The sequence below is a fragment of the Nicotiana attenuata genome, unplaced genomic scaffold (assembly GCF_001879085.1).
Source record: "Nicotiana attenuata strain UT unplaced genomic scaffold, NIATTr2, whole genome shotgun sequence".
Taxonomy (NCBI): Eukaryota; Viridiplantae; Streptophyta; class Magnoliopsida; order Solanales; family Solanaceae; genus Nicotiana; species Nicotiana attenuata.
In genome coordinates this window covers 3,311-23,676 of record NW_017676574.1, presented here as the reverse complement: position 1 = coordinate 23,676, position 20,366 = coordinate 3,311, and positions in this window count along the sequence as shown.

Here is a 20,366-nt window from a genome sequence, read left to right as displayed (position 1 = left end):
AAAGTGAAAATTTTTCGAAAAAAAGTAAAAAAAAAATTATGTCCAATCGGGCTCTTGATTGGACGAAGTCTGAGAAGCAGAAAAATTATTTTCAATACTTGATAGTAAGGTTTGGAGGTCGAGCATTAGGGTTGTGGGTTAGTGGATAGTCGAGCTTTTTCAACTTCATCCGGGGTATGAGGCTGGTTTGATAGGGTTGATCTTAGACGGCTAGTGATTATGGTTTTTATGATACTATTACTATTTCTATAGTTTCTGCTGACGATACTGATATATTGTCTTTTCTTATTATCTTTTCGTATTCCTGAGCTGAGGGTCTATCAGAAATAGTCTCTCTGCCCCATCCGAAAAATAGGGATAAAATCTGTGTACACACTACCCTCCTCAGATCCCACTTCGTGTAGGGGAGGATTTATGGGTATATTTACGGGGCAGATGAACCCATGGTCTCTTCATAAAACTAGATGTATATATTTTCTAAAATTGGTATAATATTAACGTTGGCACCTATGTTCCAAGAAGCTTGAATGGTGCACTTGGTTGAATGTTGAGTTATTTACCAAAAGGTATAAGGATTAATTCCCACTAGAAATCCTAGATCTGCATCTGACTTCGTGGGATTTTACTGGGTAGTCGTTGTTGTTGTTGTTGTTGTTGTATTTGTAACTTAAAACAAGTATTCTTTCTGTTCCAATTTATGTGATACTTTTTCCTTTCCGAGATTCAATTTTTTTATTTTAATCATGTATTTAGACGTAAAAATTTTAATTTTTTTGAAATAGAATTTATATATTCAAAAATTATATAAAAATTATTATAAGTCATAATAATTAATAGTTTAAAATATTTAAAAACATATGAAACAATTACGATAAAAGAAACAACTCATTTCACTCTTGAATCCGAATAACGTCACACACATTGGGACGAATAGAATAATAAATATTTACATAGTTATAACACTTCATCAAACTTATCAAAACTCCAGTCCCCTCTCTCATAAGGCCATAAAAAAGTCATCCCTATCTTTGTCCCACAGTTTAGAAAGCAGTTTATTGATTATTATTTCTTCGAAACGTGATGGATTTTCAATGTCTTTGCCTTATGTTTTGAAGATCTAACAAACTTACTGTCAAGAACCAGATAGGGAACCTGACACACTTGGCACACATTACAAATGAACGGATTTCAGCCAGGACTCGAGCTAATATGGACTTCTGCAAGTGTAGAAAATAGAGAAACAAGTCAAGGACCTGATTCCTTGTGTGTCCTTGACAGCAGTACGAAAGTCAACTGTGCACAAATGGAAAGTGACTGCCTCAGGAACAGTGCAGCAGTTCTGCAGTCACTTGTCTTTGACCTACCAAGTGTTTACATCATTCAAGTGATGTCATCAAGGGTGTATCAACAAGAGCATTATAACAAAAACATCACTTGAACACTTGGGCATTCACTTCAAGCATTCAAGTCTTCTGCAAACAGTGAACTTATCTCTCATGAGCTTGAAGAACAAAGTTAAACGCTACTACGGACCAGTTCCTAAATCGAGTATTTTGTTGTCCTTAGTTGAATTGTAACTTTGTGATTATTCTTATTGTAATTCCTAAACTGCTTAGCTAGAAGTTGCTTAGGAACCCCTTTGTAAAACCATAAACTTTCTGAGTTTGTGTTGTGACTAGAGTTAGTCATAAGCAAAAGTCTTTGTAACTAGTGAGTGACAAAGTGGCTTGTGGTAAATGTATCACAAGTTAGTTGAGTTGAAGTCTTTGTAACTAGTGAGTGACAAAGTGGCTTGTGGTAAGTGTATCACAAGTTAGTTGAGTTGAAGTCTTTGTAATAAAGTCATTACAAAGTGGCTTGTAATAGTGTGATTGCAAGTTAGTGAAGTTGAAAGCCTACAAGTGTAGGTCGTGGTTTTTTGTCCTGATGTTCGGTCAAAAATGCATATATTTAATTATTATTGCCTCATATTCTAGCACTTTTTAATCGTCTTTTGAGTATTAGTTATATTATTTTGTGCTTAATATTATATTTTAACTGTGTAGGAATAAAACGGTGTGAAGATCAAGAGAATTGGAGCAAAATTAAATAAAACACGGAAGAAAAAGAAAAACAATTAAATGAATATAAAAAGGGGGGGGGGGGGACACCCTTTGGTCTTTATCCTCCCAGATGCAAGACAAAAATACAAAGAGTTAAAGAAGGCAAACGAAAACGTACATAATGAATTGAAGGATTTCAACGTGAAATGCTCACTGCTTTCAGCGCCAGGACCAGCGCTAGGCGCTGGCCTGGACGCTGTATTGCGGGGGTTTTCCTACTTTGTTCGGGACATGGTTATTTCGGCCCTACACGGTCCCAACTTGTATAAAAGGAGTCCTAAACCTATTTTGGAGGGGAGGACATTTTTGAGAGAAAAACACAAGTATAGAGCCGCCGTGGAGGCCGGAATTCATCGGGTTTCATCTTTTCTTCCATCAAACTTAGTAATTTTTATGTTTCTTTGTATGATTTGTTATTTTGCTACCATGTCTATGTGGAGCTAAACTTCACGTTCTAGGGTTGTGGTTCTTTCATGACTATTGTTATTCGGATATTGATTTTGATTTCTTAGTTTATCATATTGGTTTATTTATTTAATCCTGCGCTTAACTATTTGATTGCTTGATCACCAATCGAATACTATCTACGAATCTAGAGTTGAACTCGAAAGTGGGAATTCTAGATTGCATATAGGATTGAGTAGAGCAAGTTCTTGAACCTGGGCATCGGGGAACGGATTCGCGGTTAGGATAGATATATACCTAATTGCCTTGCTTGGTTGATTTACAGGAATTATAAATGCGTTCTTGTTGATTCTAACTCCATAGACATATAGGCGTTAGGTTAGCTTGAATAGGCGAGTAAGAACTCGACAGATTCTTTTGAGCAATATTAACCCTGTCAACCAATAAACTAGATAAATTAGTTAGTCAATTCAATTGAAGAATACAATAGGAATGTTAGATAACCGATAACCCTAGATTGTTTTCATTACATTGATATCATAAAAATCTGCTCTTTCTCTGTTCAAAGTTCATTATTTATATTTCTTAATTTAATTAGTTTAGAATCAAATATTTCTAGGTTTAATTCTTGTTTAGATAATTAAGATAGTCTAATTTAGTTAATAGTTAATCACAAGTCCTCGTGGGATCGACATCCAACTTTTAGTCACTTTATTACTTGACGACCGCGTATACTTGCGTGTGCGTTTGGCCGCAAAATGTCCCCTTGAGTGGGATTTTTCCACGTAAAAATCCCGTGTCTTATTTACTTACTGTTTCATTAGTATTCTCAGTGGAAACTCATAGAGCACCAGGTACTTTATAGTTTGGTGGATCCATATAAACTAACAATTGGTATCAGAGCAGGTTCCTTCTATCAGGCTAACACCTAGGAAGGATCCGTATGGCTGCTCCACCAAATTTTGAAGAAGGTCAATCTACATACAGACCACCCAGGTTCAATGGGCAATTGAGGATTCTGAGTTGTGGGATGTCATATGTGATGGTCCTTACATCCCAACAAAGGCACTTGCAGAACTTCCATTCTCAATGCCAAAAACCAGAAAAGAATACACCGACGCAGACAGGAAAGCTGTGGAGAAGAATTTTTGTGCCAAAAAGATTTTGGTATGTGGAATAGGACCTGATGAATACAATAGAATTTCTGCTTGTGAAACTGCAAAGGAGATATGGGAAGCTTTACAAACAGCACATGAGGGAACTACTCAAGTAAATAAATCTAAGATTGATATGCTCACTATCGAGTATGAACTCTTTAGGATGAAAGATGATGAATCTATTCAAGATATGCACACAAGATTCACCTCCATCATAAATGAGTTACACTCACTTGGTGAAATCATTCCTAGGAACAAGCTAGTGAGGAAAATTCTCAGTATCCTGCCCAGTTCTTGGGAAAGCAAGGTGAATGCTATTACTGAAGCAAAGGACCTGCAGGAGCTGACCATAGACGAGCTGGTTGGAAATCTGAAGACCTATGAGATGAAGAGGAAGATAGACAGTGAAAGAAGAGAACCAAAGAAAGAAATGAACCTGGTACTCAAAGCTGATAGCAATGAATCGAGTGAGGAGGACAGTGATGTGGCTTACTTAACCAAAAGATTTCAGAAGATGGTCAGAAGAAATGGAGGAATACTGAAAAGGGGAAGCTCTAGCAAACCAAAGAACTATGATCTCTGCCATAAATGTGGAAAGTCTGGGCACTTCATCAAAGACTGCCCTCTCCTAAAGCAAGAGTACTCCAAGTACAACCCTGAGAAAGCATCTAAGAGGAACCCGGTGCCTGACAAGGACTTCAAGAGGAAGAGATCTGCTGACAATGTGGTGAAATAGGCTCTTACAGCATGGGGAGACTTCTCTAGTGATTCTGAAGATGAAATTGATACAGGTGACAGCTCCATGATGGCAGTTAAAAGTAAGGAAAATGAATATAATTCAATATTTGCTTTGATGGCCCAATCAGATGATGATGAAGACGATGACAACAGTGAGGTAAATTTCAGGGATGTTCAGAGAAATCTGAAGTCCTACTCTCCTAAGAAACTCATGTCTTTAGCTAGTGGAGGATAAGGATGCTTTGACCTTAAAGCTAGGAGAAGCTGAACAAACCAGAGATGATCTGGTAGTGTGTGTAGTTGATCTGAAGGAAACCATTTGTGGGATGGAGAAAGAAAAAAGTATTTTAACCAAAATAATTGCTAACATAGAGACCGAAAGAGATGACTTAGTGGTTGTAGTTGTTGACCATAAGGAAACTATTGAAAACTTCAGAAAAGAAAGAGAAGCCTTGATGAAAAGAGTGACTGAGATTGAGGAAGAAAGAGATGATCTCTTGGTAGTGATTGCAGACCTAAGGGAAACAATAGAGGGACTAGGGACTGAGTCAAAACCTGGAAATTCTGGAAAAGGAAAAGAGGTAGCAAGTGAGGAACATATTAGGCTTGAAAATGAGTTGAAGACCGTGAGAAGTAGTCTGTGTGTTGAATTTGAGAAAAACAAGCATATCCAGACTGAACTAGAAAGAATAAAAAATGATCTTGAAAAGTCCCTAAAGTGGACCTGGTCCTCAGAAGCTATCACTGCCATGTACGTTATAGTGGTGGAAACAGGCATGGGATAGGGTTCCAAAGGGAGAAAACTCCTTACAACCCCATAGCAAGTACGTTACTGTACCAGATAACTAGCTGTGTACCCATTGTGGTAACAATGGGCATTTAAAGGAAAGTTGCCAAGCCAGGGTCCAGTCCGTTCAGAAAAACAAAGTGTTTGCTGAAAATGTAACTACTAATAGGGGACCAGGTTCCACCCACAAAAAATGCATATTACCTGCATGGACTAAGAGAGTTCTTATTCTTCCTCTTGCCTACTACAAGGGACCCAAACTTTCTTGGGTTCCTAAAACTAACTCTTGATCTCGTTGTGCAGGGAACAGTGAAAGGAAGCAGTCAACAATGGTTCATGGATAGTGAATGTTCAAAGCACATGACTGGAAACACCATGGACTTTCTTTCACTAAAAGTCCTGCAAGGAGGGAGTGTATCCTTTGGAAATGGGAAAAAGGGGTACATTCTTGGAGTTGGAAAAGTCGAGAAATCATTCACTCACTCTATTGAGAATGTGTACTATGTCAATGGCCTTAAGTACAGTCTCTTGAGTGTCTCTCAGATCTGTGATAAAGGAAACAAGTGGAGTTCTTGTCCAAGATATGTACAGTTACTAATCTGGTAACTGGTGAAGTGGTACTTGTGGCCAAGAAATACAAGAACATCTATGTTGCTGATTTCGAGTCCATACAAAGTGGTGATCTGAGTTGTCTGAAAGTTGTTGATGATGATGCTGAGCTCTGGCACAGAAGATTGGGGCACGCAAGCTTCACTCTTCTGAACAAACTAATTCAGAAGGACATGGTCCATGGTCAGCCCATGTCAAAATTCAAAGTACAGAAAGTTTGTGATGCCTGTGCTAGAGGAAAGCATGTCTTTTAAGTCTAAAAAGGATGTAAGCACCTCAAAGCCATTCGATCTTCTGCATATGGATTTATGTGGCCCTATGAAAGTGCAAAGCAAGGGAGGAAAAAGATACATATTTGTGATAGTGGATGACTACTCCAGATTTACATGGACTCTGTTTCTTAGAACTAAAGATGAAACCTTTGAGGTGTTTGTGGCCTTTGTGAAGAAAATCCAGGTGAAGATGGAGTCTAGAGTCGCATGTATTAGATCAGATCATGGAACAGAATTTGACAATGCCAAATTTGATGAGTTCTGCAATGAAAATGGCATTACTCACAACTTCTCAGCTCCAAGAACCCTCCAGCAAAATGGAGTAGTGGAAAGGAAGAATAGAACTCTTGAAGAAATGGCTAGAACAATGTTGATCGATAGTGGGATTGCAAAGAACTTCTGGGCTGACGCTGTCAACACTACCTGCTACTTGGTGAACAGGTGCATGATCAGATCTCTCCTGAACTAAACCCCTTATGAGTTGCTGAATGGAAGGAAACCCAAGCTGAGTCACCTAAGAACATTTGGGTGCAAATTCTATGTCCTCAACAATGGAAAGGATCAACATGGTAAATTTGATGCCAAAAGTGATGAAGGAATCGTTCTGGGGTATTCTTCTCAAAGCAAAGCTTACAAGATATACAACAAGCGGACTCAATGTATTGAGGAAAATGTTCATATTATCTTTGATGGGTCCTATCCTTCCTGTGAGAAAAGTGCTAAAGATAATCAAGATGGAGAGCCCTCACTGGTACCTGGTGAAGTCATTGACATGACAAATGGAAAGGCAGATATGATGGGCCAAGTGAAAGAGCCGAGTGGAGACAACGCTGCCTCGTCTTCAATGGAACCAGGTACCTCAATTACAACCACTGATGCTGAAGAAAGAGTGGTTGATGCAGTACATGGTACTCCACTAGTACTTGAGAGAAGAACACAAGAAAACCAGTTAGATATACCCAGCTCCTCTACAAATAAACCTCGAATGCCTAACTAGAAACACAAAAGTTCTCATCCTTTTGACAACATAATCACTCCTCAAGATTCTGGAGTACAAACAAGGTCAAAAGCCAGAAATTCACTTGCCTTCTCAGCCTTTCTCTCCCAAATAGAACCCAAAAATATCAAAGAAGCCCTGAAAGATGCAGATTGGATTACAGCCATGCAAAATGAGCTGCATCGGTTTGAAACAAACAATGTCTGGCACCTAGTACCTAGACCCTCGGATAGAACAATTATAGGAACCAGGTGGGTATTCAGGAACAAGCTTGATGAACATGGAAACACTACAAGGAACAAGGCCAGGCTAGTGGTTCAAGGCTACAATCAGGAGGAAGGGATTGATTATGATGAAACGTTTGCTCCGGTGGCTCGCATGGAAGCGATTAGAGTTCTAATCGCTTTTGCATCTCATATGTAATTCCCCTTGTTCCAAATGGATGTCAAAAGTGCATTTCTGAATGGACTTCTTAAGGAAGAAGTCTATGTGAAGCAACCTCCAGGGTTTTAATGTCATGAACACCCTAAATATGTGTTTAAACTGGACAAATCATTGTGTAGGTTGAAGCAGGCTCCTCGAGCTTGGTATGAAAGGCTGTCAAAGTTCCTCTTAGAAAATGGTTTTACAAGAGGGAAAATTGACAAAACCTTGTTCCTAAAGAAACGGGGAAGGAACCTGCTCATTGTTCAGGTCTATGTGGATGATATCATTTTTGGGGCAACAGCTGATTCTCTATGTGAAGAATTTGTAAAACTCATGGGAAGTGAATTTGAAATGAGCATGATGGGGGAGCTGAATTTCTTCTTGGGTCTTCAAGTGAAGCAGTCCACAAAGGGTACATTCATTTGTCAGCAAAAATACATCAAGGAGCTCTTGAAGAGGTTTGACATCAGAAGTGATAGACACTCCCATTGCAACGACTACTCGACTGGACATGGATGAAACTGGATCTCCTGTGAATCAAACTATGTACAGAGGCATTATTGGGTCTCTTCTCTACCTCACTGCCAGCAGACTTGATATTGTCTTCCGTGTAGGGCTATGTGCAAGGTTTTAATCAAATCCCAAGGAATCTCATTTGAAGGCTACCAAAAGAATTTTGAGATATCTTAAGGGAACACGGGACCTGGTCATGTATTGTCCCTCAGGTGACAGTTTTAATCTCATTGGGTATGCTGATGCTGACTATGTAGGTTATCTGGTGGACAGGAAAAGCACTTCTGGAATGGCTCACTTTCTAGGATCATGTCTCATCTCTTGGGGCACAAGGAAGCAAAACTCAGTGGCTCTTTCAACAGCTGAAGCAGAATGTGTAGCTGCAGCATCCTGTTGTGCTGAACTCCTATGGAGTAAGTAGCAACTGGAGGATTTTGGGGTATTTACTGAGTTTGTACCTCTTCTATGTGATATCACCAGCGCACTCAACATGGCCAAGAATCCAGTTCAACACAAAAGAACCAAGCATATTGATGTGAGACATCATTTTCTGAGGGACAATGTGGAGAAAGGGCTGATCTGTATGAAGTTCTGTAGCACAGAAGACCAAATTGCAGATATCTTCACCCAAGCACTGAGTAGGGAATATTTTGAAAGAAACAGGGTGAAGCTGGGGCTATTGAAGCTCAATTGAGAACCTGATTCCTCATCAATTGGCTATGAAAATCACCTTCAGGTAAAACTAGCTAAAGTGTTTTCTGGCCAAGTCTAACTCACTTTAATACCGTTGCAGGTAAACATGCATGATGAGTATAGAAGCTGTAGATGCATTGCATGGATGATAAAAGAGGATTGAAATTTTCAATAATAGGTCAAGAACCTAGTTCTTGTACCAAAGGTTAGTAGTTCTGTGCATTCTTTAATACACGTCTTGAAAAGGTACAAATATCAACTGCCATGTCATCCACCTTTTCAGACCCTACTGTCATGTCCCTTCACTTCAAATCGTTCCATCTCCCTCTGAAACGTTGCATCTCTCCAAGCACAACCGCCGTTTCAGAACCAGTTCCTATCTATCTCTTCATAATTATCCACTTTCATTAAAACCCTTCTCCTTTCTTCACCAACCATAGTCCTCCATTAGAACTTCTCCAAAGAACCTTCTCTCTATCTCTTCAATGGCTGACACAAACTCCGAAATCCCTGCCTCAGTCGTCTCTAATACTGAAAAACCCATGTAGTCCTTCATCCCCAATGAGTCTTTTTGTAACCACTCCCATTCTTATCTCTGAAATCACTCCTAACCCAGATTCCCCATCTCCCTCCAGTTCTAAGTTGACTATCCCAGAAACCCCTAAAATTGTTGATCCTTCTTCTTTATCCTCTGAGTTTCCCATTGATCAAGGAGAAAGTGGAGAACAAGGTAAAAGTCCTGAGGTCACAGAGGTTTTTGCCATTATTGCTCAGATTTCGTGGTGGCCCTGGAGCCTATTGAGGACGAAAATGTCGCGACTATCTTTGTGGTATCTGCTGATGGCGTCTTACATGAGATATTTCTCAAAGGAACGAGATGCAAGGTTGGGGGAAGAAGGAGCCATGTTGGCTGTTGAGGGCTTTGCACTAGCAGAAACTACTGGGCCCTCTTGTGAGGAACCTGACCCCACTCCAGAGGAGACAGGTCAGGGTTCTCACTCCCACGCCAGTTCTGCTCCTGTATTTGCTTTTGCGCCCCTGGACATTCAAGTCCCTGAGATGAGGTCTAGTGATAAGGAGGATCTAGACAACATTGCTCTTGATACCTTCATAGTCAAGCGAAAGGTAGTGTCCACTCCTGAGTCTTCTACTAAGCAACCTACTACCAGGTTGCAAGCAAAGGTAGCCTATGACTCTGCCCTTGAAAAGAGCAGGAAAAGCAGTCAAAAGAAAATGAGGAAATTGGTGAAAGACAATGTTATCGTGTGTGATAAGGTTGTTCAAGTGGTGGAGGTTGAAGAGGAAACAACTGAGGAACCTAGTTCCCTAGTGAGAAGGTCCCAAAAAAAGAAGGAATCTGCTTCCATAGAGAATGTTACAACCCCTAGTTCCAAGTTGAAGGATGTTGTGAGTGAGCTCTCCGTGTCTGATGAGGATGTGTCAGTCAAGTCTAAGGGAAAGGCAAAATCAAGTGGTGTGAAGTCTGGCAAACGAAAGTCTGAAACCGTTAAGGAACCTGGTTCTGTGAAAAAGTTGAGGAGTGAAACTAGTTCTGCTTCAGAACGATTAAGGCACCAAAAGGTTCTGCTGGGTCGTACTTTTGACCCAGCAATTTCTGATACGGCTGGTATGCGTCAAGTTCTTGCAATGGTTGAGTTTCAACGATGGGGGCATTTGTTCCAAATGGATGCACCCAAAGTATATGAGAATGAGGTTCAAAGCTTCTATGCCAGCCTCTTCCCCATTGATACCGACCATATCTATGCCTTGGTGAATCATGTGTATATTGTTCTTGACGTGAGTTTGCTTGGAGATATTCTAAAGGTCCCTACGGTTGGTGTGTCTAGTGTGAAAGATGCATGTCAGTATAATTTCCGGAATGTTGTGGTAAAGGATAATGCGAACCAAAGGGGGGACCGGATTCACAAGAAGGCATTACTCCATGTTTATCATTTGCTCTTTGAGTTGGTGAACAAAGTTCCGTTGCCTCGTGCTGAGAGGAGGTCCATGACTTCTAAGTCTGACCTGTTTTTAATGGAGCAACTGGATGGCTTTACCCCTGTCAACCTGTCTACTATCATGATTGAACACATGCAAAAAGTGGCAACCTTCAAAGATGGTAATCATGGTCTTCCATATGGGTTTCTGCTTACGCAAGTGTTTAAGTTTTTCAAGGTGCCGCTGGGGCAAGGCAAGGTAGAAACCAAGAAGCAGACCTTCTCACAAACAACGTTGGAAGAATGTGAGTGCATAGAGAAGAATGGGGGTTTAGGCAGTACATCAACCATCTCACAGCTCATTAATGCTCAAAATAGTGCAACTGAGGAGATTCGAAGGTTGAAGGCTAGGAATGCTATCCTGGAAGGTCAGCACGCCCAAGGGGCTCCGGAGTCAAATGAGGAAGTGACTCGTCTGACAAAAGAGAATGCTGATCTCAGGGCACAAGTGGAGAACCTCAAAGCAAAACTGCTCAATGAGCAAAAGTCGGCCAATGCCCGAATAGACTTAGTTCTCCGAAATCTTGCTGCAGCTTCCAAGCCCTCTACTCCTAGTGCCCCCTAAGTAACCCTTTCAGTGACCAGTTTCTGGATTGTCTCTTGTTGTTTTAATGACTTGGTAGTTGTGTTTGTTTTCTTTTGTTTTGATATGGTTGGAATGTATCAGTACTGCTCCCGTTTTCAGCAGTCCAATTCTGCCTTTGCTTTTTAAGCAAAGGCATATGTTTTATCTATATAATCTATCCTCTTTTGTTATCTCAATGCTTGTATTCTCTGTTTCTCTTCTCTATCATGTTGTGTGCACATATGTGGCATGAGTTAGCTAGGCTAGACTTCTTTATGCTATTTTCCTGCTTATGTATTGTCGATGCCCCCTTTCTCTCGCGAAATCGGGTTTATGACATTTGGGAGGACAACTCGTTTCCTTTTGGGAATGGGGTTTGCAATTGAAGAATCGCCACCTAATGATTAAGTGCATTAGGACACTAAGAATGAGTTTGATTTTAGAAAAAACCAGAGATTGGGGTAAGGGCTTGAAATTATCTCGAGGAGAAGGTGTTAGGCACACCTCAAGATCCACTAGTGTGGTTCCCGGCCATGCTACAATTGTGACTTTAAGTACAAACAATAAGTAAACAAGCAAGCATTGTAAATACTAGATAGCTTTCACATAATGGTTGCAAACAACTAAAGTACAAGGAGTTTAAAGAATGCTGAAAGTTGGGAAGAAAGCAATTTTAAAGTTCTGAAAATAAACAGGTAAAAGGAAGGGTTTTACGTAATTGATGCAAGCAATTGAAGTAAAAGAAAAGTTAAAGAAGCTGAAAATTGAGCAGTTTCTTGTTTTAAAAAAAAAAAAAATTCTGAAAGATTAAACAAGTGAAGGAAAAGGGGGTGGGGGGGGGGGGGGGGGGGGGGGGTCCCCACACAACACCCGGTAACCGTTTATACACGTGGTGTTATCGCGTGGTCATCATATCCATATCTACCCTTTCCCACCCCGTTAAGGTATTAAAGTGCGGAATGGTCTCGTTACTTATTGCATGCTATTACCCGTCTCGATCCTATCTATCCCGGAGGCATTTAGAACTACTAGTCCTAAAGGGGGAGGGAGAATTGGCTTTTAGTGGTTTAAAAGGATAAAAGTCTAAGGCGACAGTCAAAACATATATGACAAGTATGGGGAAGCACATAAACAGGTAAGGCTCAAACAAAACCTCCTTAAAACAAAGAGAAACATATAGTTTTAGCATGTCTTTCGGATACTGATTCGGGTCTGAATTAACTTAAAGCGTTAAGGCAGGTTGATTTATCACATATTTTCAGAAAAGAAGTCCGTATTAGGCCTACCCGCTGGTTGTAATTATTAAATACTGGTGTAGTTGATTAATTACCTAATGGCTTGCCTAGGTGAAACCTATAGGCATGATATCTAATAATGCAGGAGTACACTGATTTTAAAGAAGGCTTGCTGATTATAGAAAACATAAGCTCTGCAGGTATTTAGTATCGTTACCACTGATTTTAGACTTGTAGACGATTCAGATTCAGCTGGTTACTCCTATAGGCATGCTTTCTAAGCGTGGTTGGTTTGAAAAATGTTAATAGAAATGCAGGAGTCGTATAGGCATGGTATCTAGAAGGCAATTTGTTATTTAAACCTATAAGCTATTTGATAGATGTTTATGCAGAAACTAAGAGATCCTATGGACAGATTCTCTATATGAGACGCAGAAATGCAGAATCCTATAGGCATGTTCTCTATAGGAGATGCAAAAATGCAGGAACTATTGATATGATATCTATGCATGAAAGACATAACTTATATACATGATTTCTAAAATGCAGAAGTGCAGAACCTTAAAGATATGGTATCTATATGAGTGCAAAACCTTAAAGACATGGTATCTATATATGCATAAGTGCAGAAAACCGAAGGCATGATTTCTATATATAAGAAGTGCGGAACTATAGGCAGGATTTCTATATGAAATGCATAAGTGAAAAACAGGATGCGATTACAGGAATAAATACCTAAGAACATGATGTCTACCCGTATGCATACATGAGTGATTTTCACTAAAACCCCCATAAGTTATTACAAAATTATTACAAACCAGAACGAATCAAGAAGAATAAAATTACATCAGAAATTAGAGTACAACCAAGGAGAGCATGATTCAGACTCCAGGTCTGAAATATGAAATAAACCAACTCCAAAGATCCAATTTCCAAAGCCTTTCTCATTTTCTGGGTGTGTCAGAGTTCCCAAAAGCCTCATGAACTCCGGGCAGTGCTTACACCCAAACATATTACAGAATTGAATTGAAGTGCAGTGTGGAAGGGCCAGCCCTCAAACGTCCAACTTCAGAGGGAACTCAAGGTCCCCAAAGCAAGGCTCATAGGAGGGGGGCAGAACTTAGAAACTAAGAGTGAGTGTAAGTACAGAAAGGGGATTCTGGGAGAGCCAAGACAGGCTGGTGGTAATACCCAGCAATTAGGAGTGCTGGCACACCCCTAACCAGCCTGTTAGCCACATTGTTTGGGAGTTAGGATCCCTTAAAGGATCAAGCCCAGACATGAACAACAATTTAGGTGCTTCCATGCCCAAACTTTAACTCAAACACATAGAGGGGAATAGGGATATGGGGATCCACAAATAGAAACATGTTCAATGAAATTGACATTGCTGATTAACATTAAACACAGGCAGTAATGCAGTCAGGGGTGTAGGCATTCATAGTAGAAACATATGCAAGGGAATTGACTTGCTAATTAACATTCAACATAAGTAGTAAAACAGACAGGGATGTGGAAACTGTAAAGTAAACACTTTGGGATGAGGTTAAAACTTAAATTAGAACGTACCAGTTTCAGGGAAACAAGAAAGTAAAACAGTAGCCTTGAAAACGAAATTGCAAGCAAACAATCAGCAGGTCTCAGAAGAGAGTAGAGTGTTGGGTGAAGTGTAGAAGTATTGAAATTGAAAATATGTATGTATGTTAGAGTATTGAACTCAAAGTTGTCTTAAAGGGTATTCAATTGGAAGTTGTAAAAGTGCAGAAGGGTCGTCCCCTTTTATAGTGCAGCAAGCAAGTAAGAAAAAGGTAAGAGAATAGTTTTGCAATCAATTACAAAAAGGATTCCCTTTAATTAAGGGATTCTGATTTCAAACGGGCAAAATTAAATAAGGAAAGAGTTTGCTCAAAACTTTTTCCAAAGTAGTACAATAAGGGCAAATACACGGGGGTCTATTTAAGGAAAGAATTTGATAGTAACACGGTTTGTGAGAATAAGGAAAGGGAATCAATCAAACAGCCAATAAAATCAAAATTGCAGGCTTTGTTCGAATGAACCAAGTCAGGAAAAGAGAGGAAAGGGTTTTACTTAAGGAAAATCAGTAACAATCAATCAAACCTTACTAAAAGGAATTCAGAATCAATCATAAGTTAGTAAAACCTTTTTTGAAGGAAAAATTTCTCATATATAAAGCACACAGGTATGTCAAACAAGAAAGAGTTGTCATGTTAATTAGAAAACCTATCATAGAAAAGTTCCGAGTTATAAACAAATAGGTTCCAGTCCTATTTATAGACTCAGAATGAGTCTGGGAGTTCAGGGTTCCAATGTAGAACCCAAGTCCAAACACCAAATCAAACTTGCCAAAACCCTCAGATCCTAGGGTTTCAACTCGAATCTGATACAGCGATGAGAAGACAAGCCATTGAAGCAGGCTTAGAGGTCTCTTTCAGAGACTCATAAGAAACAAACAGATATGATAGCAGGTTTGAAAACATAAAGAACACGTTTGAGAAAAGCTCGGAGCTCAATCAAGTTCAGAAGAGAGAAGAAGTGACATAAACTTAAGAAACAGTAAAGGAAGCATGTTTAGAATTCAAACAGAAGTTCAGTAAAGGCAAACAAACTTAAGAACTCAGTAGGATACACATACAGTAGAAGAATACTGAAAAGTATAGCAAAGAACAGATAGAAAAACATAACAAAGATTGACATGCGAGCCTAGTTTAAAGGCACAGTAGAATACAAAGTACATGAGAGTCATGCATAGTAGAAAGAAAAGCAGAAGAACAACACATGCGTGGTAAAACATAGTATAGGCAAACACACATAAAGAAAAGAAAAGGAAGAATCAGTAAGACATTTTGAAATCCTTTAAGAAACCCTAAATCGAAGAGAAACAATTTTGAAAGAAAAGATTGGGGAAAACACCTTAAAAATCCAATAAACACGGATATAGCATAGAATCTAAGAAAACAGACAGAGAAAAACCTCGAATAGCTTAGGGTCTCGGAGAAACCCTAGAAATGAGAAAGGCTTGGAAGAAAGCCCGATCTTGAGTCGGAGAGGTCGGAAATAGGCTCGAAATGCTTGAATGCGCCGGAGCTACAGCCGGAGAGGGCATAGAACTACAGCTTTGAGAAGATCTGAAAGAGAACCTGATGTTCTACACGTCAATTCCACACAAGAGGGGGGTGATTTGTGTGGTACTCAATTTTTCGCTTAAACTGCTTCTGGAAGGACCTGGTTCTTCTAGGTGTACTTATTACTACTGTTTGCGGAATTAAAAGTACGTAAAATAAAGAACACAGAGATTTTACGTGGAAAACACCTGGCTCAAAAGGTGAAAAAACCACGACCTACTACTCAGTAGGATTTTCCCAAACTTCCACTAAAATCACTGAGCCAAAACTGCATTTACAAAACTCTTTGTAAACCTAGGGATTAACTCTAATCCCGTTGTAGCAACCAGCCTCTAACTGCTGCGACAACTTCAAGTTAACTCTAACTTGAGTACTCAAAATACCTATTACAATTGCTTCTAGATAAAGCTGAAAGGTACAATATAAAAACGCCTACTACAATTGAACTAGAAATAAAGAAAGACACATAAGACTCTTTATGGAGCTGGTTCTTCAATCTGGTTCATGTAGCTTTAGGTTTGCACACTTGAATCACACACGAACTGCTTGCAAAAAGCCTTGCTATTTTGCTCCCAGTTCACGTTTAACTTCTGCGTTTTTGTGCAACACTTCAATGTGAGAACATCCTGCAATTTATAGAGTTAGTAGATGAAGAAATAACTAGAGTTCTGATGCAACTCTTCCTTGGTGGAAGAGTTCTAGTTGATTTCAATTTCTAACTCCTTCCCTATCTTGGATAGTGTTCTCTTTGATTAAGGAGTCCTTCTCCTTATCAATTATGCAACCTTTTCGATCAGGTGATATTAAATACACCAAGTTAAGCTTATCTCCTTCACGTGCATCCCACATGCTTGAATCTGCCCGTTTTTGTGAACCTGAGGGATGGACCACTGGATGGACCTGGCTCATGTCTGAGTTCCTTAGTCAGTCTTCAAAACTAACCTTTACTTGGGCCAACAAATTCCCCCTTTTTGATGATGACAAACACTGTGCTTTTCATACACTTAGGCCCTGCCAGAACTCAGCTCAAACATCAACACAATGTTAGAAATATTTTTCCTTTATATCACTTATCATCAAGGACCAGGTACATTAGGTTATAAACATCACTGTTCAAAGTGTAAACATCACTTGTTTAAAGCACAACCTTTTTTCCCCTTTTGGCATCATCGAAAAGTTGCATAAAAATGTGAGATAGCCAGATTTTAAAGCTTACTCATGGCCACTGGGGCTACTTCAAATGCAATCATGGATTAATCATCATAGATCAAGCTAAGAATTTTAACCATCAAAGAAATATGAACAAACAGTTAGAGCAAAAACAGTGAATTTCATTGATGATTGATAAGATTCTACCACAAAGCATAAGAAGAAATAAAAATACTGAAAACATGAGCAAAAGAAACAAAATCCGAATTGGGTCACTGGTTGATCTACACTAGGTTAGGATTTAAGGCTTGGAAGAGGTAGGGGCTGGGTTATTTGCTTGGAGAAGTTTCAGCATGTCTTGAAGAATTCCATCATTCTTCTCTTTTTCCCTTGCAAGTTCAGTTCTGAGAACATCTCTCTCAGATTCTACCTCAACCAATCGTGTCTTCAGCCTTGCTATCTCAATATCCTTTGCCTCACTCTCCTGTAATAGAGCTCTGACCTTGCTATTGATAGGTGTCTTTTTAGATGAACCGGGTTCATTAGGAATGACATTGACTTTATAATCACAAGCAAGCAGAGTATTAACCCCACTTCTTCATAGGTACCTTGAAATGTGCAAGCACAGTTGTGAGAATGAAACCATAGGGAGTGGCATGAGTTTTGGTGCCATTGATAATCCTATCAGTAGGTCCAAGAGGGTTTCCTGTTTAGATGGAACGGGTTCATCTATATTTCTCAAGTTGAACCTACCCCTCAGCAGCTTCCCACTTCCCCCTGTTTTGCTCACACTTTCTTCTATTTCAGTAAATTCCTCTCCCCAAACAACCATTGCACCAGTTTCTTTTGTTCGACCAACAGGAGTGGGTGAAGAATCAACCACTCTTGTCCCCTTTCCCCTCACAGTACTCCTAGCGCCCTTGCTCTCCTTTTTTTTCATTTTTACCACCAACTTCTCCAGATTATGTAGTCTCAACACCTGCTATACATCCTACAAATCTATTCTCCAAATTTGCAGCAACTTTAGAAATTGTCTCAGGAGAAACTTTAGAATCAGAAGATACCTGTTCAGTTTCGAAAGACCTACTTTCTTCCCCCTTAGTAGCAGACTTAAATGAATCTTCAGATTTCTAGGATTCTTCTTCCCTACCTGCTTTCAATTGCTTGTTTATTTTCTTGATCTCCTCTCCTTCAGCAAAAATCTTACGAGCCATCATCTTTACTCTACTTTTCTTAGAGATTGGTGTGATTAAAGCAGTGGTAGAAGGTGTGCAAGTGGTTTCCTGTGGTGGTGATGAAGAATTTTCAGAAGTGTTCTGGGCTAGGGTATGGAAGAGAAGAGGATTATATTGTGTTTGGAAGATGAAAGAAGAATGAGAGTTTTTTAACCGCTTGAGAGAGATGAAGTAAGGAATACACTAAAGCTGATCAATATACAAAGGAATAATTGATGGGGTAACTACAGCTTTTCAGACTCTTAGAAGTTTTAATCAAACTGAAATTCAGCTTTGAAGAGACATTGGAGTGTATCCATAGAATCTAGGTACTTCCATTCGGTTGGAACTCTTTTGAACGGGACTGGTTCACTTGTAACGGATAAGTCCAAAAGGAGTTTGGTATTTGGTAGGACTCTGCTCATGATCCAAATATAGTTATTTCAAATTATGCAGAGTGTAGAAAACATACCGTGTTATCTTGATGAACCAGGTTCTTCACTGCGAATTCTCCTATGTAAGTCTAAATTTGCCAAAATAGAGAAAATATCATTAGAGATTAATGAGTCATTTTAGAACATGGCACAAGAGTATACTATGGAAAGTATGAGACTGAGCAAGATTTAATCTAATTATACAATTTACTGACTTTCTAACCAAAATTTGTTTTTCAATTTTTTTTTCATTTTTTTCGTTTAACCTTGAACTGGTCCTTTTAGGTGATCTTAATCATCCCTAATTCCAACCTGTTCCTCTCAAAGTGATCTCTACCTAAGGCTTTTGTGAAGATGTCATCAATTTGCTTGTCAGTAGCACAAAACTCCATAGTGATCAAGCCTTTCTCATAGTTGTCCCTCAAAAAAATTAGTGTCTAACATCTATGTGCTTAGTTCTCTTATGATGAACCGGATTCTTAGTCATACTAATAGCACTAGTGTTATCACAGAAAATAGGGATGCAACCAACTTCAATACCAAAATCCATCAACTGCTACTTGATCCACAACAATTGAGCACAACATGAAGCAACAGCAACATACTCAGCTTCAGTAGTAGATAAGGCCATTGAATTTTGCTTTTTGGTAGCCCATGACACAAGACATGAACCAAGGAAGTGTGCCATACCTGAGTTGCTCTTCCTATCAATTAGAAAACCTGAAATCGAGCACAAAGACCTACACTGCACACAATGTCAGGTCTGCTAGTAGTGAGATATAAAAGAGAACCAATCATTCCCCTATACAACTTTCGATCAACAGATGAACCGGGTTCATCTATAGCCAGTTTTGTGGATGTTGCAATAGGAGTGTCAATTTCTTTGGATTTCCTTCCTGGTTTTATTACTGAAGAATATGTTCATGGATAGGTTCCCTCGAGGTTTGAGGATCAGTTCCTCTTTAGTCAGTTCCCCCTGTCATGTTGCCTTGGGTAGAAGAACCTGTTCCATCACATGTTCCTTCTTCTGTTGCAGCTTCAGTCTGGGCTGCGATATCATTTAAATTTCTTACCAGCCCAATTGCTTCATCTTCATATTCCAGATTATTAGAAAGAATGTTAGTTTTAAATAACATATACATTTTTTCTACACACATAGTTCTTTTACTGTATATCTTATATGCTTTACCATGTGAAGAATATCCCAAGAATACTCCCTCATCACTTCTGGGATCATACTTACCTAGGGAGTCTTTGCCATTATTGTGCACAAAGCACTTGCATATAAATGCCCTAGGATGGGATATATTTAGCTTTCTCCCTTTAAGTGACTCATAGAGAATCTTCTTAACAAGAGATCTAGTCATGCAACTATTTATGATGTAGCATGCAAAAATTCAGCAAACTTAGCATTTTCAAATTCAGTTCCATGGTAGACCTAATTGATGCAAATTGATTACCTAGTTGTTTCTGAGTTTTTCTAACAAAAGAAGTAAACATGTCAGATGCTTCATCTTTAGATGTTAAAAATAATGTCCAAGTAAACCTAGAGTAATTATCAACAAGCACCATCACATATCTTTTACCACCTCTGCTTAATATTCTCATTGGACCACAGAGATCCATATGGACCAGTTCCATCGTCTGGTGGTGCTTACCATTTTCTTGCATTTAAAAGAGGATCTTACTTGCTTCCCCCTTGCACAAGCCTCACAAACTTTGTCTTCCTTGAACTTGATGTTAGGCAGCCCTATCACCAGATCCTTGGAGACTAATTTGTTGAGTTGAATCAGACTTGCATGTCCAAGTCTCTTGTGCCAAAGGAGGGGATCATTGTCCAACACACTTAAGCAAGTGAGTTCATTTTATGAAAGTGTGGACAAATCTACAATACATGTATTGTTTACTCTTTTTCCCTGCAAAACAATCT